This window comes from Triticum aestivum, chromosome 3A, assembly GCF_018294505.1.
Source record: "Triticum aestivum cultivar Chinese Spring chromosome 3A, IWGSC CS RefSeq v2.1, whole genome shotgun sequence".
In the NCBI taxonomy this organism is placed as follows: domain Eukaryota; kingdom Viridiplantae; phylum Streptophyta; class Magnoliopsida; order Poales; family Poaceae; genus Triticum; species Triticum aestivum.
Window position 1 is genome coordinate 741188696 of NC_057800.1, and position 24760 is coordinate 741213455.

At 45.8% G+C, this 24760-nt stretch overlaps 1 long non-coding RNA gene and 1 other non-coding gene across 2 annotated transcripts; one reads left to right on the plus strand and one right to left on the minus strand.

The window, feature by feature from the left end:
- Positions 1-45: 45 nt before the first annotated feature.
- Positions 46-116, plus strand: TRNAG-CCC (transfer RNA glycine (anticodon CCC)). The gene has a single exon. It is a non-coding gene; the product is annotated as a tRNA-Gly (tRNA).
- Positions 117-7181: 7065 nt separating this feature from the next.
- Positions 7182-14557, minus strand: LOC123059643 (uncharacterized). The gene is made up of 4 exons (XR_006427520.1): positions 14030-14557; positions 13841-13929; positions 8176-8271; positions 7182-7436 (listed from the first exon to the last, which is right to left on the minus strand). It is a non-coding gene; the product is annotated as an uncharacterized lncRNA (long non-coding RNA).
- Positions 14558-24760: the final 10203 nt, after the last annotated feature.

A 24760-nucleotide genomic window follows, 5' to 3' on the forward strand; every position in this document is an offset into this window, starting at 1 on the left:
ACCGTAGTATATTAGGACGCTAACTTGTTACAATAAAGCAAAGCAGCGCATCTGGTGTAGTGGTATCATAGTACCCTCCCACGGTACTGACCAGGGTTCGATTCCCTGGATGCGCATTTAATTTTTTTTTTCTTTTTCCTTATGTTGCTTGCGAAGGTTTTAACTAAAATTTTAATGAATTATGGAGCACAACACATACACATAGTAATAGTTTCTCATGCATTATTTTGTCGTGGAGGCTGTACAAGGCCACAGTGCCATCTCTACTCCTTGAAAGGGCCACACTGCATTTTTGTTAAGTTCCATTCGAGTTCGCCATCTCTACTCCTTGAAAGGGCCACACTGCATTTTTGTTAAGTTACATTCGAGTTCGCCATCTCTACTCCTTGAAAGGGCCACACTGCATTTTTGTTAAGTTCCATTCGAGTTCGCCATCTCTACTCCTTGAAAGGGCCACACTGCATTTTTGTTAAGATCCATTCGAGTTCAGGCTCAGTCACGGCACAAGATAGTTTCTCATGCATGCACCTTTGTCATGGAAAGTGGAGAAGCAGCGAGGATACTGTTGGATATATTATCATTTTCTTGATTATTTTAATCCTGACGAAAAACACGACAAAAAATACTCCCTCCGTTCCTAAATATAAGTCTTTTTAGAGATTTCAATATGAACTACATACGGAGCAAAATGAGTTAATCTACATTCTAAACTATGTCTATATACATCTGTATCTAGTCCATATTGGAATCTCTAAAAAGACTTATATTTAGGAACAGAGGAAGTATTTGCAAGACTTGCAAGATCAATGACATACTTTAAGCTATACATACTTTAAGCTAGACAGGCGCACAGGTGCTGGACCATGGGACCCCCCTAGCTACCCGCGTCCTTGAGTTGGGCTTTTGATTCTTGTCAGTCGGCGTTCATCATCATGATAAAGTTCCAAATGTCTCTGGTACTGATGCTTGTGGTGATGGTGCCTTGTTCAGAAGACTGTAACCATGCATGCTTGTACTGATGCTTGTACTGATGCTTGTGGTGCTGGTGCCTTGTTCAGAAGATTGTAACCATGGATGCCCGTGGGCCATTTTAGGAAGCAATTCATTGTACTTAACAGGCTGTGGACCCTTTTGATACTGTTTGATTATGTTGCTAATCTTTTGATTGGTGAACATTATTGCCTGCCAAAAGTGAGGGCTGCTGCAAGCCTGCATTGCTGAAGGTGGTGAATAAGGATAACAGCAACCTAAATGTTTTGCATTCACCGATCTCGCCTTGTTTTTGTTTTCTTAGTACAAATTCGAATGGAGAATTTTTGTGGTACACAGCACAAGCTTTCTTGGTGGAGGGGTGGTACCTAAACAAGTGTGGAGATGAGATGGAGGCGCCCTGCTTCAGGTGTTGAAGCACAAGATGCTCTGGATGACTCAGAATTGCGTACGATATGGAGTAGTTAGGTTTGTTACTCTCAATGCAATCCAATAGCGCAAGTTTCTCATGTATGCATCTATAGGGATAAGCCCCGTGGGGCTATCAACTAAAGCCCCACGCGCCCGAAGTGAAACTTTGATTTTCTTGATGTCAAAATCTGAATCTATGTACATGTAAGTTCTCATGAATGAAGAAAAGGCAAAGTTAAGTTATGTAGCTTCTTAAGAGAAATGATACTTCAAAAAGTTACCCTTTTCTAGAACACTAGGATTTTTTATTTCCAGAGTACACCTTTTCATAAAAATTTACAGACATGTATAAACAAAGCTTAGTCAAAACGCTGCCCCGTTCCTACCTTTCTATGTTTCATATTGTATTGCTCACTCCATGCAGTATAAGAGATTTTTTATTTCCAGAGTATACCTTTTCATTAAAATTATTTTGTTGACTCCATTTTTGGTAGTTTTTCAATGCTATATTTTAAACAAAAGTATATGACCCCCTTATCTGGCGAACGTCCGTCAGGGAGGGTGGCATTTAACTTTCGCATGGCACTTTTAGTTCTGATGAAGTGGGAGAGGTGGCAGTTTCTTTAAGCGACATGGCGTTTTCTCCCTGAGAAGGCAATTTTGGTTTAAAAATTGTCGTTGTTTGATCTTGTTTTACAACTAAAACTGTCATCAAATATGGTTCGTTTGCACGTTCTCTACAGTGAACTTTTGATAGCTACAATTACCGAAAATACATCTGGCCTTCCATATCTCAATCTTGAAAAACTTGTTAGTTTAATAGCCCGTGGGTTAGTTGTACTTCCAGCTCATCAAGGATCAACGCACCATATAACTAGATGATGCCTCGAGAGTTGATGTGAAATTGGTTGCAATACGGAAGGCCATGACGCTTTATACGGAAGGCTCCAGAGGACATGTTGTACAAAGACAAGGATACTGTAACCAAGGAGATCTCTACCTCCACCGACGTAGAGGAATAGGATTTGTAACCCTAGCCCCCCCTGTCTTTTATATAAACCAAGGTCATGCTAGTCGATAGGACACAACTTAGAGATTAGAATCCTTTGGTTCATACCTGTACTTTGTACACCCCAATTGCAATATACACATGCAGGACTAGGGTATTACCTCAATTGTGAGGGTCTGAACCTGAGCAAACTCTACGTCCTATTTCCCTTCCGACCTAATCGCCAAGTCGGGACACCCTACCAAGAGATCAGCAGGATTTAGCTTCGAGACATATGAATTTGACGGTATTCATTTTGTAACATTCATGTCATATATTATGGCTCTAACCATTGGTCAAAAGCAACATTGAAAAAACCGTATATATATATATATATATATATATATATATATATATATATATATATATATATATATATATATATAGAACATGGATTTCCTATCAACACTAGCTATGGAGGTGGCTATCAGAACCGTTAGTTTGCTTCAAGATCCGAACTTTACTGTGGATAAGGTTCCTATTTGTTGATTTATAGATGCTCGCATTTACCAAAGAGGAAGCCATGTGGGGGTGCTTTACATGGCAGCGGACCAAAATGGCAACCTACACCTGCAATGGCAGGAGTACTCAGGGAATGGACGCAGCTCCTTTCTAGCATTGGTTCTCGAGCATCATCTGTTTTGGGTAAGCCTATGCTCTAGGTTTTGTTGCCTTGTTAATGTTGAAAGGTTCTATCCATCCCAAGCTATTTTTAGCATGTATGAACGTCCATTGTATGCATCAAATGTAAAAGGTTCGGTACCTTTAATTCACGTTGGCTTACAGAGTACACACCAAGACAAAATTCTGTAGGCTGAATATTTTCAATGCGTTGCAGCATGTATTCTTGACTAATCCTCCCATAGTCTTGACAAAGAAACATGGAGGTTTTACAATGTGGCTCCGTTCTCAATGGCAGTACCACCTCCTCCAGTGGGCATCAAGGTTGACGCTAATTTTCGTATTTTTCTTAAGCTTCTGCTAATTAGTGTTAAAAAAAACTTCTGCTAATTACAGTTTGTTGGGTGGAGGAGCGACCAGCCATGTAAAGAAAATGAGACGTAGAAATGAAAATACAAAATATATGTTGTGAGAGTTGGATTTTAGTAAACTGTATAGTTATTTCGTTTTATAAAACACATTTTGTTAAACAAATAATCAAAATATGGTAAATGTGAAATTTTGGCGACCCAAGATTGGATGAAAAAATACACATTTATTTAATTAATTGTCATTAAGCCTTGTAGATCACTATTCTGGAGTATACACTTACTAACAAAAAAATGCATTTTACTTAGAACGTTGGTCAAAAATACATTTTACTTATTTTTTCAAGTCAATTCTACAAATGCAAAAGAAGGAAGGTGCAGTCCCTACTTTCATCTATGTGCACATACACGGCAACTAGCCAGACAGAGTAAGAAGCAGCCCCTTCTTTCAACCATGCATAGACATATAGTCCTACTTGCCAGTTTTGCGTCACGGGTATGGTCAGACCACGGTCCTTCACATGCATGGCTTGGCTCCTTCACTCATTCTCATGAACATGTCCCGCTGGTCATTGCACCCCACATGACTCTCTATCTCTTCATTTTTGCTGGTTGCCGACTGTGGGCATGCCACTGCTGTCCAGCTGCCTTGCTTGGTTTCAGTTTGGTGGTTAATCATCCCTAAAAGGAAACTTGATGGCTAATTGTGTGTTTGACTAGTGAGGTGGTACCACTCCCAAAGTGCTAGTATTTCATTAGTGCTTGGCTAATGCGTGCATGGTGTAGGATCTGGGAGGTTCTCGTCAATGAGTTCGTGAGCTAAGTCGGCTCTATCATGCAGGGTATGAATAGAAATGTTCTCGTCAATGTATAGAAATGTTCTCATACTAAAAAAATATGATGCCCTCATGCAGGGTATGAATAGATCTTACGATATAGGAAGGTTCTAATGAGCCTGTAAGTTCCTGTTTTGATCACCATGTTACAGCTGATGTTAGAACAACACCAAAGTGTATCATCAAATATGGAGTGACTCGATACTATCGTGGTCTATAGGAAGGTTCTGGTAGACAAAAAATAGGGTTCCCATATGCGGGTATGCATGGTTCGGACAATGTAAAATGGAGGCTCGTGTGTAATCTAACAATGTGGTGATACTTTGTACCGCTCTCCCCGTTGCTAAAAATCCTCTCTATCTATCTATCTATCTACTAAATCGTCACATGCATATGGTTTTGACCATGCGAAGAAGAATACTCGCCTATCCATATACATATGGTATTGACACGTCTCGTTCATGGCGAGCAAATGACATGACAAGGGGACGATTCGGTGCTACGGTATCAGTTGTCTATGACACCAACATATGTTTCTGGCATCGTTGTCCTCACGCATCTCAGATGGGTAGCTCAATTGGTGTGCGCGAGGTTATAACACAATATAAAGGAGGTTTCTCCATCGGTGAGATGGTGGTGCTGTTTGGTTCTTTCGGGAGATGCCTAATCATGCACACGCGAGGCTGATTGGGAATGGAAAAAAAGGAGCAACTGTCCCGTGGGTGACGTGATGAGTTTACACCCCGTACTGCAAGGTTTCTTACGCGCAATAGAGGGTTCCCCCCATCGGAGTGGGTGGGGTTCCGACAATAAAGAAGGACGGTTCTCGCTCTCGAGATGGCGGGGACTGGTGGGGGCGCATGGGTGGGGTTCCGGCATCGCTGTCCCCGCGAATGTTCGTCACACATCTCAGAGGGGTAGCTCAAATTGGTGTGCGCGAGGTATAACACAATATAAAGGAGGGTTCTCCATCGGTGAGATGGGGGTGTTGTTTGGTTCTTTTGGGAGATGCCTAATCACGCACACGCGAGGCTGATTGGGAATGGAAAAAAGGGGCAACTGTCCCGTGGGTGACCAGATGAGTTTACACCCCTGCCGCGAAGAAGAAGACTTGCATATTCATATACATATGGTTTTGACACGTCTCATTCATGACAAGAAAATGACATGACAGGGAGGCGATTCGGTGCTACGGGATCAAATGTCTATGAAACCAACATCTGAGAGAGGTAGCTCAATTTGTGTGCGCAAGGTTATAACACAATATAAAGGAGGGTCTCCATTCGGTGAGATGGTGGTGTTTGTTTGGTTCTTTTGGGAGATGCCTAATCATGCACACGCGAGCCTGATCGGGAATGGAAAATAAGGGGCAACTGTCCCATGGGTGACGCGATGAGTTTACACCCTTACTGCAAGGTTCCTTACCAACAACAGAGGGTTCGCCCCATTAGAGTGGGTGGGGTTCTGACAATAAAGAAGGACGGTTCTCGCTCTTGAGATGGCGGGGACTGGTGGGGGGGGGGAGTGCATATAGGCGCATGGGTGGGGTTCCGGTATCGTTGTCCCCGCGAATGTTCCTCACGCTTCTCAGAGGGGTATCTCAATTGGTGTGCGCGAGGTTATAACACAATATAAATGAGGGTTCTCCATCGGTGAGATGGGGGTCTTGTTTGGTTCTTTCGGGAGATGCCTAATCATGCACACGCGAGGCTGATTGGGAATGAAAAAAAGGGGCAACTATCCTGTGGGTGTGACGCGATGAGTTTACACCCCTACTGCAAGGTTCCTTACGCACAACAGAGGGTTCCCCCCATCGGAGTGGGTGGGGGTTCCGATAATGAAGAAGGACGGTTCTTGCTCTCGAGATGGCGGGGGACTAGGGGGGTGGGAATGCATATAAGCGCGTGGGGGCTACATGGTTCCTTGCGCACAAAAAGAGGGTTCCCCCCCATTGGCGCGAGCGAGGTTCCGACAACAAAAAGGAGGGTTCTCTCTCTCAAGATGGCGGGTGCTCCCGGGGGGGGGGTATTGGAATGCATATAGGAGGTCTGGCGTCATATGCGTATGGTTTTGACCGTGCGGAGAAGAAGACTCGCTTATCCATATGCATATGGTTTTGACACGTCTCGTCCATGACAAACAAATGACATGACAATGGGGTCGATTCAGTGCTACGGTATGAAATGTCTATGAAACCAACATCTATTTCTGGTATCGTTGTCCCGCGAATGTTCCTCACGCGTCTCAGAGGGGTTCCTCAATTGGTGTGCGTGAGGTTATAACGCAATAAAAAGGAGGGTTCTCCATCTTTGAGATGGGAGGGGGGGTGTCAACTCACTGCATCAAGAAATTACTTCTTCAAAAAATCTTGCACGCGCGTGATGTATGGAGTCTATTTTACCACCCCACGTATATAGATAGTTCAAAAAATCTTGCACGCGCGCGATGTATGGAGTCAAAAGAAGGTGCCCTCCAAGCAGTATGTGTGGTCATTGTAGTGCAAAACGGAGGTTCCTATGTATCGTTGCGGTGATACGTTGACGAGTGGTATGCGGTGGAGAAAGGGTTCGCATGCACAGAAAGAAGGGCCCCCTCGTCGGGAATGAAAGGTTCTGACATTGTCATAGGACTGTTCGTGTGCACTACTGGTCAATCGCTCTCTCCCTCTTTCACCTCAACATCGGATATAATGCTAAACAGATGAGTAGGACGCTCGTATATGGGTTGTTCTCACAATGCAAAATCGAGGTTCCACGTGACCTATCAATGCGGTCGATTGGGAGGGGGGGGGCATTCACCCATAAAATGGTTCCCAAACCTAACGATCGTGTGCACTTGAAATATAGGCAACCATCAGTGTTTAGATTATTTTATCAAATGAGACAGAACAGCCTGTTATACTTGACGTATCATAAAAGTTATTTGATCAAAGACATACAAGTTCTGAAGAAATAGCGTGCACAAAAAACATCAATCTGTTTTCCCTAGCTAAATCGGAGAATGGTATCAAAACACATTCAGTTAAATACTGCAATTTGCTTGCATCGAGCTTCTGATTCAAGGAAACAAGCATTGCATGGGTACACCTTGTAGTCGACGGCGATCCTGGGCTTGTCGGCGGGGCCAGGGATGACCTTAAAGGGCCACGGCTTCATATCCTACCTAATTGAAAACTGGAATTCAGAAGCCTAAAAACCATGGGAGCAAAGCAATGTATACAGAAATTGTTAAATATGCAGATAGATTCAGTGATCTGTTCTATAATACATATGGAAGATTACTGTTTGAAAATGCTAGAATAGTTTCTGCAATTCATATGGAAAATACATATGGAAATTGAATGCATGGCTTAATTCTACAATATCCACTGTTGGCATGTTCCAATTCATTCTATAATTTTGGGGAGTGCATGGCTTAATTCTATAATATAAAAAATGTGCAGACATATTAGTACACAGTAGTGTTGCCACTGTTGGTATTTATAATCCCCTCTAGATCACAACACGATTCTGTTAAAAAATCCTAGAGAATCAATATAGTATCTGGTGAAGGAATAAAAGGCAAACAGTAGGTATGTACTAGTAATCAACTAGACTGAATTGGAATGTCTGTACATATGACTATGACTGAATCTGATACATGATCAAACAGTAGGTATGTACTAATTAACTAGACAGTGCCCGAATGTCTGTACATATGACTATTACTGAATCTGAAACTGAAACATGCTTTCTGTTCAATCTGAAACTGCAGATGCTCTCTACTAATTTCACATATGGCACACTTGACAAAAAATTGAGTAAAAACATGAGCTGCTGCACTTTGAGGCCTACTGCTACAAGCTAGTATTAATTTCTAATTTTGTACGACAACACAAGATGAGCAGAGGGAGAGGATGGACCTAAGCTGCTGCTCATGTGATGAAGCTCCTCCTCCTCCTCCTAGGCGAGGACGATGGCTGCAATTGCTCAGCTTGTTCCCTCCAAATCGCTTGTCACTGCTAGACAGGAAGGATACACATACACGTTGTAAGGCAATAAGTTTTGGGGGAACCAGCACAACCCTCTAGGGGTGGCTTATCTCATTATATATAATGGATGTGTTACAATACGTACATAAGTACAGAAGCTATACATAGTCTAACACCCTCCCTCAATCTTAGCCACTTTCTAAAGAACTGAGAAGGGTAAGATTGCGCCTACAAGCCTCAAACTGTGGTAGAGGTAAAGGCTTAGTGAAGATGTCTGCAAGTTGATCCTTAGATGAGATAAACTTGATCTGGAGTTGCTTCTGTGATACACGTTCCCGTACAAAGTGATAGTCAACTTCAATGTGTTTCGTTCGGGCATGAAATACTGGATTTGCAGAAAGGTATGTAGCACCGATGTTATCACACCAAAGAATAGGAGGCTGTGGTTGAGACAAACCCAACTCCTGAAGCAAAGACTGCACCCAAATAATCTCTGCAGTAGCATTAGCCACAGCCTTGTACTCAGCTTCAGTACTGCTACGTGACACAGTAGCCTGTTTCCGAGCACTCCAGGCGATCAAATTAGGGCCAAAGAATACTGCATAACCCCCCGTGGATCGCCTGTCATCTGGGCTACCAGCCCAATCTGCATCAGAGAAGGCCGAAAGGACCCGAGAGGAAGTCGGCCGAATATGCATACCAAATGTCAGGGTGAACTGAACATAACGAAGAATGCGTTTAACAGCAGCCCAATGAGTATCTCTAGGAGTCTGAAGATACTGACAAACCCTGTTAACAGCATAAGAGATATCTGGTCTCGTGATCGTTAAGTACTGAAGTCCACCAACAATGCTCCTGTACTCTGTGGCATCCGCAGAAAACAAAAGCTCACCATCAACAGCTGTTATCTTGTCGGTAGACGACATGGGTGTGGTGGTCGGTTTGCACTTCAGCATGCCCGCTCTTTGTAACAACTCCAAGGAGTACTTCTTCTGCGAAAGGACAAGACCAGTAGCACGAGAAGTGACCTCAACTCCAAGAAAGTAGTGAAGCTTCCCAAGATCTTTGACCGCAAAATCAGCACCAAGAGAGCAGACAAGAGCATCAGCAGCATACTGAGAAGAGCTGACAAGGATAATATCATCGACATATACCAAAAGATACATAGTGACTTCTGGCTTCTGTAGAAGAAATAATGAAGTGTCAGCAGTGGACGGCACAAACCCATGAGCACGAAGGGCAGAGGCAAGGCGGGCATGCCAGGCACGAGGAGCTTGCTTCAAACCATATAGTGCTTTGGAGAGACGACAGATATAGTCAGGACGATCAGGATCAGAGAAACCAGGCGGCTGTTTCATATAAACCTCTTCCTCCAAAAATCCATGTAGAAAAGCATTCTGCACATCAAGTTGACGAAGTGACCAACCACGAGAAACAGCAATGGAGAGAAGAAGCCGAATAGTGGTAGGCTTGACGACAGGACTGAAGGTGTCCTCATAGTCAAGACCATGGCGCTGCCGAAAACCGCGAGCAACAAGTCGCGCTTTGTAACGCTCAATAGATCCATCCGAATGCTTCTTCACTTTGAATACCCATTTTGAGTCAATAACATTTACCCGTGGTGGTGGAGGAACGAGAGTCCATGTCTTGTTACGAAGGAGAGCATGAAACTCCTGCTCCATAGCCTCTCGCCAATGTGGAATGCGCAGGGCAGCCTGATATGAGCGAGGCTCAGAAGATGGATCCGCAACAACAGCAGCCAAACAAGCAGCCAACCAAGCAACCGTACCATCCTTACGTTCCTTAGGTTTGAAAATGCCACTGCGACTGCGTGTATGTGGTCGGGACACAGGAACCACCGAGGTCGACGGAGCAGCCTGCAACGGGCTGGAGGACGGCGACGTTGACGAGTCAGCCGGTGACGAGGAGCCAGACACAATAGCCTCGGGCTCGGTCGGCGAAGAAGGTCGGCCCACCGGCGAAACCGGCAGAGCAGACGAAGCAGCTGGCGACGCCGGCGTCACAGACCGGGCCGATGGCGAGCCCGGCATAGTGGGCCGTGGCGCGGCCGGTGTCGCGGGCCGATCCGCGGATGAAGGCGACGTGAGGACGGCGTCGCGGACCCGAGCTGCAGGCGAAGACGGCGTGACGGGCCGAGCCGCGGGCGAAGATGGCGTGACAGGCCGAGCCGCTGAAGACTCGGCGGCCGCTGGCGAAGAGGGCCGAGCCGCTGGAGACTCGGGGTTCGCTGGCGTAGCGGACCGAGCAGTGGAGATGCTCGGCGCGACGGGCTCTTCGGGTGACCATGCATGGGCACGCGAATCGATGGCATGCAACATAGGGCGATCAACGTGCCCATCAGAAGGCGGCGATGATGGTGGTGAATCCTCCAACAGCTCCAAACGAGCCCCACGTCCGGTTCCTGCACCATGGTTAGGTAACAGCAAAGGAGAGTATGCAACATCATCAAATTGGTCAGAAGCAACAGAGGATGAATGCAGAGATGGTGGTTCGACAGTGGACACAGGAAGTTTGGCAAAGGGAAAAACATGCTCATCAAACACGACGTCCCGAGATATATAGACACGATTAGTGGGAACATGAAGACATTTGTAACCTTTATGAAGAGAGCTATAGCCAAGAAAAACACACTTCTTAGAACGAAACTCAAGCTTGCGCTTATTATATGGACGAAGATGCGGCCAGCAAGCACACCCAAATACCTTGAAAAAGGTATAATTAGGTTGTTCATTAAGGAGAACCTCAATGGGAGTCTTCATGTTTAAAACACGAGTGGGAGTACGGTTGATGAGAAAGCATGCAGTGGTGAAAGCATCACTCCAAAACCGAAACGGAACAGATGCATGGGCCAAAAGAGTAAGACCAGCTTCAACAATATGACGATGGTTACGTTCGACTGAACCATTCTGCTGATGTGTATGTGGACATGCTAAACGATGAGCTATCCCAAGCGACTGAAAGAAGGAGTTGAGGTTGCGATACTCGCCCCCCCCAGTCCGACTGGACATGAACAATTTTGTGCTTGAGAAGACGCTCAACATGTTTTTGAAACTGAACAAAAATATCAAACACATCAGATTTGCGTTTAATAAGGTAAAGCCAAGTAAAGCGACTATAAGCATCAACGAAACTGATATAGTAATTATGACCACTGACAGAAGTCTGAGCAGGACCCCATACATCTGAAAACACAAGTTCTAAAGGATGTTTCACCTCACGACTGGACTCCGAAAAAGGAAGTTGATGACTCTTCCCCTGCTGACAAGCATCACACACTGCTACATCTTTATTACTAGACAAACTAGGAAGCTCATGACGACGCAAAATATGACGGACAATAGTTGTGGCCGGGTGACCAAGACGAGCATGCCACTGTGATGGAGAGACCCGAACTCCACTGAAAACACGGGCGACGCCAGGATGCTCCAGACGGTAGAGGCCCTGGCACAACCGCCCACTAAGAAGAATGTCCCTCGTGCCCCGATCCTTAATAAAAAGATCAAAAGGGTGAAATTCACAAAGCACATTATTATCACGTGTGAGTTTAGGAACTGAAAGAAGATTACGGGTCACAGATGGAACTCGAAGAACATTGCGAAGCTGAAGACTCCTATTGGCATGTCTAGTGAGAAGAGATGCTTGACCAATATGAGAGATGTGCATACCTGCTCCATTGGCGGTGTGGATCTTGTCGGAGCCATGATAGGGTTCACGAGTGTGAAGCTTCCCCATCTCGCTGGTCAGATGCTCTGTCGCCCCAGAGTCCATGTACCAGTGTGGATCGATGGAGTAGGACTGAGTGTGTCCCTGTTGCTTCTGCGGCGCGGGACGATCAGCCATGGCGACCTGACGGGCATTGTTGCGTGTATCTTTGCCGTCATTGCCAAGACCAAGGAAGCTTCGCTGGAAGCGCTTATGACACTTGGAGGCCTAGTGCCCATCGCGGCCACAAAGCTGGCACACACGTGGACCGCCAGCCCCCGGTAAGGTCGCAGTAGGTGGGGGGGCCGAGGCGGGCGACGGTGGCAGCCCCAAGGGAGACCGGGGTGATGAAGAAGAGCGGCCACCCTTGGTGGCGGCGTTGGCCGAGAGGGATCCAGTGCCCCTGGAGCGGCGTGTCTCGACCCGTTGCTCAGTGAGAAGGAGCCGAGAGAAAACCTCATGTGCCAGCATGGGTGTCGAGTTGCCCCGCTCGTTGATGATCTCGACTAAGGCATCATACTCCTCATCAAGACCATTGACAATAAACGAGTTGAACTCGGAGTCGGTGAGGGGCTGTCCAATGGAGGCCAATGTGTCGGCGAGGCCCTTGACCTTGTTGTAGAACTCAGTGGCAGTGGAGTCAAGCTTCTGACACTCTCCAAGCTGACGACGGAGTGCAGAGACACGAGCCTGGGACTGCGCTGCAAAGGTTCGCTCAAGGATGGTCCAGGCCTCATGAGATGTCTTCGTGAAGACAACAAGTCCGGCAACTGCCGGCGAGAGCGACCCCTGGATGGAGGAGAGGTTCGCCTGGTCCTGCCCCGTCCAGACGCGATGGGCCGGATTGTAGACCGGACCGTGCACGCTGTCTACCAGTGCGGGTGGGCAGGGAAGCGATCCGTCGACGTAGCCTAGCAGGTAGTGACTCCCCAAGAGCGGGAGAACCTGCGCACGCCAGAAGATGTAGTTGTCGGCGGAGAGCTTGATGGTGATGAGATGACCGAAGTGAAACGGCGGCGGCGAAGACGATCCCATCGAGGGGGCTGCCTGGGGTGCAAACACCATGGAGGCAGCCGGAGGCACCGAAGCCGATGCGGGAGGAGGCGGGACCGCAGCCAGGGCGGACGCCGCAAAGCTCGCGGCCGGGGCGGACGCCGCCAACCCCGCCAGCGGGGCGGTGTGATCCGCTTGCGGCAGGAGCGGCGGGACGACACCCGCGGAGTCCGCAGCGGACGGCGGCGCCGCGGTGTGGACCACGAGGTCGCGCCCAAGCGAGGGCGCCGGCGGCGTGGAGTAGACGGAGCCGATGCTCCTGGTCCCGATCGGAGCCGGAACGGCGACGGCATCGAGCGGGAGGTTGAGCAGAGCCGCAAGAGAGGCCGGGAGGAACCCCACAGCAGTGGAACCGGTGGCGGCGGCGCTCGACATGGCGGCGGTGAAGGCAGCGGCGGCTGCGGCGGCGGTGCGGGTATTAGGGTTTGGAAGCGGAAGCGATCGTAACCTAGCGTGATACCATGTAAGGCAATAAGTTTTGGGGGAACCAGCACAACCCTCTAGGGGTGGCTTATCTCATTATATATAATGGATGTGTTACAATACGTACATAAGTACAGAAGCTATACATAGTCTAACACACGTTTTAGATCATTGTTTATCTCCACACGGCTCTACTTGAGTGAGAAACAGTCTATATACTCTACTCAAATCCAATGAGTGTAAACGCTAGGGCAAAATTACTCCCTCCTTAATCAGTACAAGAACAAGACAGTGTAAAGTTTTTGAGAGAAAAATACATTTATAAGAAGCAAGACAGTGAACAAGAACAAGACACGGTCTGTAGATTAGAAGAAGTGAGATGGGGATGAGGTGCTACCTGCTGCTGCTGCTGAACCATGGGAGGGGAGGAAGCAGAATGGTGGCCACGAGAGTGGAAGAGTAACCACACGTCGTGCACCTGCACGCCTGCCAAATCGAATCAAAAAGAACGAACAACATCAGCCTTACAAATCAAATCAAACCGAACGAACAGAGGCGTAGAGGGGGAAGAGACCACGTTGTGCACCTGCTTGGTCTGCTGGCGCGTGGCTGCGGGAGCCGTGGCGGATCTGGACCTGCTTGAGATGGTGGGTAGGTCGAGCTCAGGGTGGGGACACGGTGATGGTGAAGGAGAGGTCGCCGGCGGCTGTGCCTTGAAGGGGACGGCGCACCCAGATGACAGGGGGCTAAGGATTACAGGGAGAGGGAAGCTGCCGCCGTGTGATCTTGCTGCCACCAGGATGTATCTGTTCCTCTCTCAGTGTCTCCCGGTCTCTCTCCTATGTGCGGACGAGTTTTACCAGAGGCAACATCCCCGCTCGTTTTTCCACGATGTTGGTCACGAGTCTGCTTTCCCACATATTGGCTGGCGCAGTGCTGGTGCCTGGTCACGGGTACGTCCCTGCTCCCATGTACTCCATGACGATGAAAAACGCTTGCCTGGGCACGACTGGCCGGCGCAGGGCTGGTACCGATGTCCATCCTGGAACCGTTCGGGAGGAAGGCGGGTGGTCCCTGCTGGACTGCGGCAGCCTAGTGCCTGCGCGGTGCTGCAGTCTTGCACGCAGTGTGGTCCATCCTTCCCTAGCTATAAAAGGAAATAAGCATCAAATGACATATAACATGAAAATGCAAAAGAGGTAAGAGGAGGGAACAGATCCCCACACGAACGAACGCTATTCGTCACCCTGGTTGAGGAATAGTTATTCTTGACCCCCCCCCCTCTATTTTACCATCAATGCACCGTAATTTTACATTCCGTAAGTTTTGTCTTATTTTCGACGTAAAAAGAGACCGTAAGAAAATATATAATCGCCGTAAAAAATATTTTATGTTATGTAAAATTACAAACGTAAAAACATAGTCTAAAATACACATAAACTACAAATTTTCTTGTCTTATGACCTATATTTTTATTTTCTTATGTCAAATTTTACATAGTGAATCAATAGAAATGTAACTATTTGAATTCTAAACGTAATTTATTTATGAAGCGATCGTAAGATTACCTCGGGTGAAGAATAACTTATTTTGCACCCTGGATGATGAATAGTAACACTATATAAACAAATTACGTTTCGAATACAAATAGTTACATTCACATTGATTCACTACATAAAATTTGATATAAGAAAACAAAAAAATAGGTTATAAAACCAAAAATATTGCATTTTTATGTATGTTTTTACGTTCGTAACTTTACATAATATAAAATATTTTTTACAACGAGTATATATTTTCTTACGTTCTATTTTTATGTATGAAATAGGACAAAATTTACGAAACCTAAAAATATGGTGCATTGATGTCAAAATAGAGAGGGGGTGAAGAATAACTATTCCTCACCCAGGGTGACGAATAGCGCGACCATATATATAGGAAAATGGTTGTGTACTCCTGGGAGTACGTACTCCCGCTCCTCATATACCACATAGATGAATCTTTTATAGGAAGCGGATTAGGAGCACTCGGGTGCTCCACCCCCCTATATTCAAAAATAATTTAATAATTCAAAAAAGCCAAAAAAATCTTGGATATATTTTTGAACCAAATATGACTAGGTATTGTACTCATATAAAATGTTTGGCCAAGGAATAATTCTCGTTGACTTCAGGGCGAAAAAACAAATTTATGACGACAATATAGCATGAATAATAATTGTATCTAGCATTTTGGGGGAAATCTTTGACCCCCGATACAATAAAAGTCATTTCCTATTTAAATCTTTTATACGAGTGCAATACCTGGTCATGTTTGATTTCATAAAAAGTTCCGGGATTTTTTGACTTTTTTTGAATTATTAAATTATTTTTGAATATAGGGGGCGTAGCACCCGAGAGCTCCTATGCATTTTCGATCTTTTATACCTCTTTATTATTTTTAATATACTTTATTAGTAATTATTAGATACCCCAAAATGAGTTTCATGAAAAAATTCATGTGAGTCCATATATTTTTAAATGTTTACATATATACTGATGTGTTTGTACGTGAAAAAGGTATATTATAAAAAGTACGCCGCGGATGATATTTTTTCAACAAAACTCGTATTGGGGTATCTTAGAATATTTAATGAAGTATATTGAGAATAATAAAGAGGTATAATTAATGCGTATATGAGGTATATTGAGGATGGTAGTACATACTCCCAGGAGTACAGAAAGAGGAATAGTTATTCTTCACCCCCCTCTATTCTACCGTAAATTTTGTCTTACTTCATACGTAAAAATAAATTGTAAGAAAATATATAGCCGCCGTAAAAAATATGTTATGTAAAATTATAAACGTAAAAATATAGTGTAAAATATACATAAAATGTATTTTTTTATCTTCTGACCTATATTTTTGTTTTCTTATGCCAAAATTTACGTAGTGAATCAAGATGAATGTAAGCATTTTTATTTCAAACATAATTTATTTATGAAACGATCATAAAATTAATTCGAGTGAAGAATAACTTATTTTGCACCCTGGATGATGAATACCACCTTATATTAATTAACCAATCACACCAGTACACTCATTCGATACAATATTCACCACACAGGGTGGTACATCATTTATAAAAATACTATCTAATCTATTGTCAAAGCTATACATAGCGATTAAATGTGCCACCATATCGGCCGAACGACTAATCTTTGACAGTTGAAAATTGCTGATCAACTTCGAGATGCTCAACGCTTTCATCTTTAGGTCACGCATAGCAGACCTGTCATAGACCCCTGATGCAACAGACGCAACCACAAAAGCGCAACCAGTCTCTAAAATTATAGGATTATGAAGATAAATACCTATGTAGAGACCGGCAATGTAAGCCCTAAGCTCCGCTTCATCCACGCTTTGACAGACATCAATGAAATCCCACGATGAGACAATAACTTCCCCCTCCTCGTCCCTGACCACCACCCCCATACTGGCTTCTCTAATGCTCTCCATGAAGCTAGCATCGACATTAATCTTGAACCAACCTGCAGGAGGTGGAGACCAGCCCCTACTCACCTCCAGAGAATTAGGAAGTCTGCTAATCCGAACCAACGAACCTTTTCCTTTATTTTTAAAATCCACCGGCATCGGAGAATGATATGCAACAAAGGACGCCCAATAATTCTCCACAAAGCAAGCAGAAGTTGAAACTGATTCCTTTTCTTTACCAAAAATCAAATCATTTCTCAAGTGCCAGGCCCTCCAGAATAAGTAAATAATTTGGTCTCGCATTACGGGGTTTAATTGACTCGGGAGAACAATAAACCAATCATACCCCATATATCTGAAAACCTCCTCAGCAGGTAGAGCCCAAATGTTTCTCATGGCCATGCGAAGCACACGCGCCTTCAGGCAGAAGACAAGCGCATGAAAGGTATTTTCATCCCCATGCCATAAATAGAACACGTACTAACAAAGGCTTGATGATGCGCCACTCTATTAACCTGTACGGCCAAGCTATTGGAAGCAACTCTCCATGCAAAAATACAAATCTTCTGAGAAATGTTGGCCTTCCAAATAATATCCCAAATTTTCCTCTCCGTCCCCACCGCCTCACTGGATTGCCCCTCATCCTCTTTTTTATCCTTAAGGGTGAGCGTTAACTTGTACGCACTCTTAACTGAGAACATCTCTAACTTTTCATAATGCTAAGCAACAAAATCCGCCTCCCCATTCAATTGGATCCACAACATCAGAATCTCCTCCGCATCATAAGAGTAAAATATATGCCTAACCAGCTCCTCATCCCATCTCCTTTCTCCACTCATGAACAATTCCTCAACCCATTTGACTCTAGTTCTATCCTTTCTTGCAGAGATTTTAAGACCAGAAGCTCTAGGAAGCCAATTATCTCTCCAAATATGTATGTTAGTCCCATCACACACTCTCCAAATAACTCCGGATTTAAGCAGCTCCAACCCATGCAGAATACCTTGCCATGTGAGAGAAGCCGACTGCGGGAAAGCTGTGTCTAAAATATGCCCCTGTGGAAAATATTCTGCCTTGATCACTCTGGCACACAGAGTTTCCGGATTCATCACCAACCTCCATGCCTGCTTTACTAAAAGAGCCTGGTAAAATAATCTAAGATCCTGGAAACCCATACCACCCTCCGCTTTAGGCTTTGTCATCTTATCCCAAGCCAACCAGTGAGTCTTCCTTCTGTTTCCTCATCCCTTCACCAGAAATTCCTTATAATTTGAGATAATTCCTCGCACAGAGATGACAGGAATTTTAAAATACCCATAGCATACACCGGAAGAGCTTGTAGAAAGGGACTGGCTCAATTGTTGAGCCCAGATAAATGCTCTATCATGTTTGGTAAGAAATGTAGTATGGAAGCTCAAGTGGCTGTTATGGTAATTTTGTGCATTACCACGGAAGGATTTGAGGACAAATATTTTGGTTTACCGGTGCCTCAGGGTCGAATGAAGGCGGGCAAATTTCAATCCACTAAGGATAAAGCCCTTAAAATTCTGTCAGACTGGATAGAGAAATATGCTTCTTGTGGGGCGAAAGAAATGTTAATTAAATCTGTTCTACAGGACCCTATATATTTGGATGAAGAGAATAGCATAATAGAGTGGAAACTACTATGTCTGATTCCAAACGTGCCCCTTGGCACGTTGTTGTCATGGGATTGTTTTTTAAGTTCCTGCTGTTTTTTGTGTTTTACCTAAAAATATTTTTTTTTTGCGAGGTACCTAAAAATATTTAGGTGTCCCTGTTCAATTATATTGCTTTGTGTGAACGTGTGCCTTTTTTTTACAGAGGGAGAATGTGTGCTTTTGCAAAAACTTGGGGTTGATTTGCTTGAGTCGGCATACTTTTATTCAAGTGTAAGTGCTGGGCGTGCCTGAATGCACAAGTAAATAAAAATTATTAGTGTTTGATTAGTTCCCGTCGCCGTCGCCGTGTCCTGGTAGCATACGATCATGTTCCGGAAAACTTGCCAGGTTACTAGTAATTGGATTGAAGACCCTAGCTAGCGACGGCAGATCTCGATGGAAGAGACGACGGTGGCCTTGCTCCCGGCGGACGTGCTGCTCGAGATCTTCTTCCACGTCAAGGACGACCCGGCCGGCCGCCCTCTTCCGCTCCGCCACGACGTGCAGGCAGTGGCTCCGCCTCATCGTCGACCCCTCCTTCCTCCGCCGCTGCTGGCCGCCGGAGAACGCGCCCTGCTGCGCCTTGGTCGGCTTCTTCACCCAGGAGGAGCGTCTTGCCCCCAATGGAGTAGCTACCTTCAAGACGCCATGCTTCGTCCCGGCGCCACGGTCCGCCATGGCTAGCCTCGGTCGCCGCGCCCTCAGCTCCTTGGTCCCATCCGCCCCCGCCGGCCTCTTCGACCGCGCGGTGCCGGTCGCCGCACGCCACGGCCTCCTCCTCATGCGCCTCACCCGCCCCGAGGACCCGAACCGGGCCGTCGTCCACCTCGCGGTGTGCGATCCGCTCTCCGGCGCGTACCATCTGCTTCCGCCCGTGGAGTGGTGCTCGGCCTCCGCCGGCTACAACGGATACGCCATCCTAACCGGTGCAGACTGCCGCCCCCGACGGCCACCGATGTCGGGCTTCAAGGTGCTAATGGTTGACTTTAACTACAATCGTTACACCTTCTCGTCGGAAGAAGCGAGCTGGACCCGTGTGCCTCACCTGTGCCTCGGTGATGCCTGCGCCAGGGCACACACGGTGTTTCCTCGTAACGAAGCCGTCGTGTACCACGGAGCGGCGCACTGGCGCAGAGGATTGTCCAGAATAATGGACTTCAGCACCGAGACATTGTCCACAATCGACATGAACGTCGAGACCGGCCACCTCTCCCGGACGGAGCTCCCAATCCCAGGGCAGAACACAACCAGACGATCTTATGCTAAGCTATGCCTTAGCACCGCTATCATTGACGACGACGACGAAGCACCATCTTTGCTCTGGATGCGGCAAGGAAGCCTCGAGGTAGAGATCTGGGAACAACACGGCGAGGAAGGCGGCGTCGATGATGATACTTTAGCATGGCAATGTGCTCGGGTGGTCGAGATAAAGCAACCGAAAGATATGACGGAGGCTCAAGTAATGACGCTACACGTGCTAGCAGAGAAATGTGGCACGTTGCTCGTAAACGAAGGTAATCGAAGTTTTTACGTTGCTGACCTCAAAACCGGGACAGTGGAGGAGATCAGGGGCTGGCCTCGATACTGGAGGAAGATCGTGCCTTTTGAGATGGATTGGCCATCAATCTTCATTCATCGACTTGGCGATCGCTAATAGTGAAGGAAGAGTTTACAATAATGATGAGTTTTGTTTTATTCCCATTGTAAACTTAGCAAAGAAATATATATGAGAAATTCTTGTGCCAATACTACGCAAAGGTGGATCACGAATGGTTGTTCCTCCTTCAAATCAAACCAATAGGATGATAGATTTTGATTCCAGAGTATTATCATTTTGAGTTTGTACATGTTGTCCCAAATGTCTAGCACTTCCAATTTTGAAAAAAAAAACTAATGAAATCAACACAAAAGAACAATTAAGGGCTAACCTTGTGGGTAGGATATAATGTTCAAATTGAGACCAAATTCTCTGTTTTCGCATTCAAATTCATACCAACTGCCGGTGTGGTTTGTGCCTTTTGGTCCACATCGATCTTCCTCGCAAAATAGGCGAGGCGACGTACAACACGGGCCGGCCGCGACACCATCCGTACAACACGTGTGCTTCGGCTCCTCCTCGGCTTTGGAGTGACAGGGTTGAGTCTGATGATTGCATTGAGTATATGCTCCCTCCTTTGGAGCTTGATGTTGTGGCTAGTCCTGTGATGGTTACGGAGCTGGAGCCTCAGGTGGGTTCGCTTCCTCCTACCGTGGCTTCGAATAGGGATATAACGATAGGTTCGGAGGTGCTCTTTGGGGAGGGGAGTCTAGGGCAGGTGGCCCCGGCCTCTCCCTCTCGTGGTCTGGCGCAGGTCACACCGGTGAGGCCGGTGTTGGTCGGCAGTGGGAGAGGTAGCCTAGCCTCCTCTCCCATTGCGACGCCGGTACCGGTCGGCTTGGCCAGTGCCGGGGTAGCGAGCCCGAGGCAGGAGGCCTCGGCTCCTGCTTCTCCGGTTGGGGCGGTGGCCCTCGCGCCGGCGACTGCGCTGGGGGGAGAGCTGGGGCAGGTGGCCGTGGCTCTCCCCTCCTCTCCGGCAGTCAGGCGGACTGCTTCTCCTTCGACAACGACAGTTTCCCCTGCACTGGCCCTAGACATCCCTTCCTCATCTGCGGTCAGGAGGACCGCACCGTCGGCGACTTCGACGCTTCGCTCTGAGCCGGTGGGCGGGGCAGGAGGAGGGAGTGGGCAGGTGGCCCCAGTTGTCCCGTCTCTTGTCCTACCCGCCGGGCACTTGTCCGAGGGCATTGGGAGCCCGCGGCCTCCTCATTCTCGAGAGGAGGTTATTGCCTTTGGCGGGATCCCAGACCCGGTCTCGACATTTTCTCACCTTCACAGATGATTTAAGCAGATATGGGTATATCTACTTAATGAAACATAAGTCTGAAACTTTTGAAAAGTTTAAAGAATTTCAGAGTGAAGTTGAAAATCATCGTAACAAGAAAATAAAGTTTCTACGATCTAATCGTGGAGGAGAATATTTGAGTTACGAGTTTGGTGTACATTTGAAAAATTGTGGAATAGTTTCGCAACTAACGCCACCCGGAACACCACAGCGTAATGGTGTGTCCGAACGTCGTAATCGTACTTTACTAGATATGGTGCGATCTATGATGTCTCTTACTGATTTACCACTATCGTTTTGGGGATACGCTTTAGAGACGGCCGCATTCACGTTAAATAGGGCACCATCAAAATCGTTGAGACGACGCCTTATGAACTATGGTTTGGCAAGAAACCAAAGTTGTCATTTCTGAAAGTTTGGGGCTGCGATGCTTATGTGAAAAAGCTTCGACCTGATAAGCTCGAACCCAAATCGGAGAAATGTGTCTTCATAGGATATCCAAAGGAGACTATTGGATACACCTTCTATCACAGATCCGAAGGCAAGACTTTTGTTGCTAAATTCGGAAACTTTTTGGAGAAGGAGTTTCTCTCGAAAGAAGTGAGTGGGAGGAAAGTAGAACTTGACGGGGTAACTGTACCTGCTCCCTTATTGGAAAGTAGTACATCACAGAAAACTGTTTCTGTGACACCTACACCAGTTAGTGAGGAAGCTAATGATGATGATCATGAAACTTCAGAACAAGATACTACCGAACCTCGTAGATCGACCAGAATAAGATCCGCGCCAGAGTGGTACGGTAATCCCGTTCTGGAAGTCATGCTACTAGTTCATGATGAACCTACGAACTATGAAGAAGCGATGGTGAGCCCAGATTCCGCAAAGTGGCTTGAAGCCATGAAATCTGAGATGGGATCCATGTATGAGAACAAAGTATGGACTTTGGTTGACTTGCCCGATGATCGGCAAGCAATTGAGAATAAATGGATCTTCAAGAAGAAGACTGACGCTGACGGTAATATTACTGTCTACAAAGCTCGACTTGTCGCAAAAGGTTTTCGGCAAGTTCAAGGGATTGACTACGATGAGACCTTCTCACCCGTAGCGATGCTTAAGTCTGTCCGAATCATGTTAGCAATTGCCGCATTCTATGATTATGAAATTTGGCAGATGGATGTCAAAACTGCATTCCTGAATGGATTTCTGGAAGAAGAGTTGTATATGATGCAACCAGAAGGTTTTGTCGATCCAAAGGGAGCTAACAAAGTGTGCAAGCTCCAGCGATCCATTTATGGACTGGTGCAAGCCTCTCGGAGTTGGAATAAACGTTTTGATAGTGTGATCAAAGCATTTGGTTTTATACAGACTTTTGGAGAAGCCTGTATTTACAAGAAAGTGAGTGGGAGCTCTGTAGCATTTCTGATATTATATGTGGATGACATATTACTAATTGGAAATGATGTAGAATTTTTGGATAGCATAAAGGGATACTTGAATAAGAGTTTTTCAATGAAAGACCTCGGTGAAGCTGCTTACATATTAGGCATTAAGATCTATAGAGATAGATCAAAACGCTTAATTGGACTTTCACAAACCACATACCTTGACAAAATTTTGAAGAAGTTCAAAATGGATCAAGCAAAGAAAGGGTTCTTGCCTGTGTTGCAAGGTGTGAAGTTGAGTAAGACTCAATGCCCGACCACTGCAGAAGATAGAGAGAATATGAAAGATGTTCCCTATGCTTCAGCCATAGGCTCTATCATGTATGCAATGCTGTGTACCAGACCTGATGTGTGCCTTGCTATAAGTCTAGCAGGGAGGTAGCAAAGTAATCCAGGAGTGGATCACTGGACAGCGGTCAAGAACATCCTGAAATACTTGAAAAGGACTAAGGATATGTTTCTCGTATATGGAGGTGACAAAGAGCTCATCATAAAAGGTTACGTTGATGCAAGCTTTGACACTGATCCGGATGATTCTAAATCGCAAACCGGATACGTGTTTACATTAAACGGTGGAGCTGTCAGTTGGTGCAGTTCTAAACAAAGTGTTGTAGCGGGATCTACATGTGAAGCGGAGTACATAGCTGCTTCGGAAGCAGCAAATGAAGGAGTCTGGATGAAGGAGTTCATATCCGATCTAGGTGTTATACCTAGTGCATCGGGTCCAATGAAAATCTTTTGTGACAATACTGATGCAATTGCCTTGGCAAAGAAATCCAGATTTCACAAGAGAACCAAGCACATCAAGAGACGCTTCAATTCCATCCGGGATCTAGTCCAGGTGGGAGACATAGAGATTTGCAAGATACCTACGGATCTGAATGTTGTAGACCCATTGACTAAGCCTCTTCCACGAGCAAAACATGATCAGCACCAAGGCTCCATGGGTGTTAGAATCATTACTGTGTAATCTAGATTATTGACTCTAGTGCAAGTGGGAGACTGAAGGAAATATGCCCTAGAGGCAATAATAAAGTTATTATTTATTTCCTTATATCATGATAAATGTTTATTATTCATGCTAGAATTGTATTAACCGGAAACATAATACATGTGTGAATACATAGACAACCAAAGTGTCACTAGTATGCCTCTACTTGACTAGCTCGCTAATCAAAGATGGTTATGTTTCCTAACCATAAACAATAAGTTGTTATTTGATTAACGGGATCACATCATTAAGTGAATGATCTGATTGACATGACCCATTCCATTAGCTTAGCATCCGATCGTTTAGTATGTTGCTATTGCTTTCTTCATGACTTATACATGTTCCTGTGACTATGAGATTATGCAACTCCCGTTTGCCGGAGGAACACTTTGGGTGCTACCAAACGTCACAACGTAACTGGGTGATTATAAAGGAGCTCTACAGGTGTCTCCAAAGGTACATGTTGGGTTGGCGTATTTCGAGATTAGGATTTGTCACTCCGATTGTCGGAGAGGTATCTCTGGGCCCTCTCGGTAATGCACATCACTTAAGCCTTGCAATCATTGCAACTAATGAGTTAGTTGCGGGATGATGTATTACAGAACGAGTAAAGAGACTTGCCGGTAACGAGATTGAACTAGGTATTGGAATAACGACGATCGAATCTCGGGCAAGTAACATACCGATGACAAAGGGAACAACGTATGTTTTTATGCGGTCTGACCGATAAAGATCTTCGTAGAATATGTAGGAGCCAATATGAGCATCCAGGTTCCGCTATTGGTTATTGACCGGAGACATGTCTCGGTCATGTCTACATTGTTCTCGAACCCGTAGGGTCCGCACGCT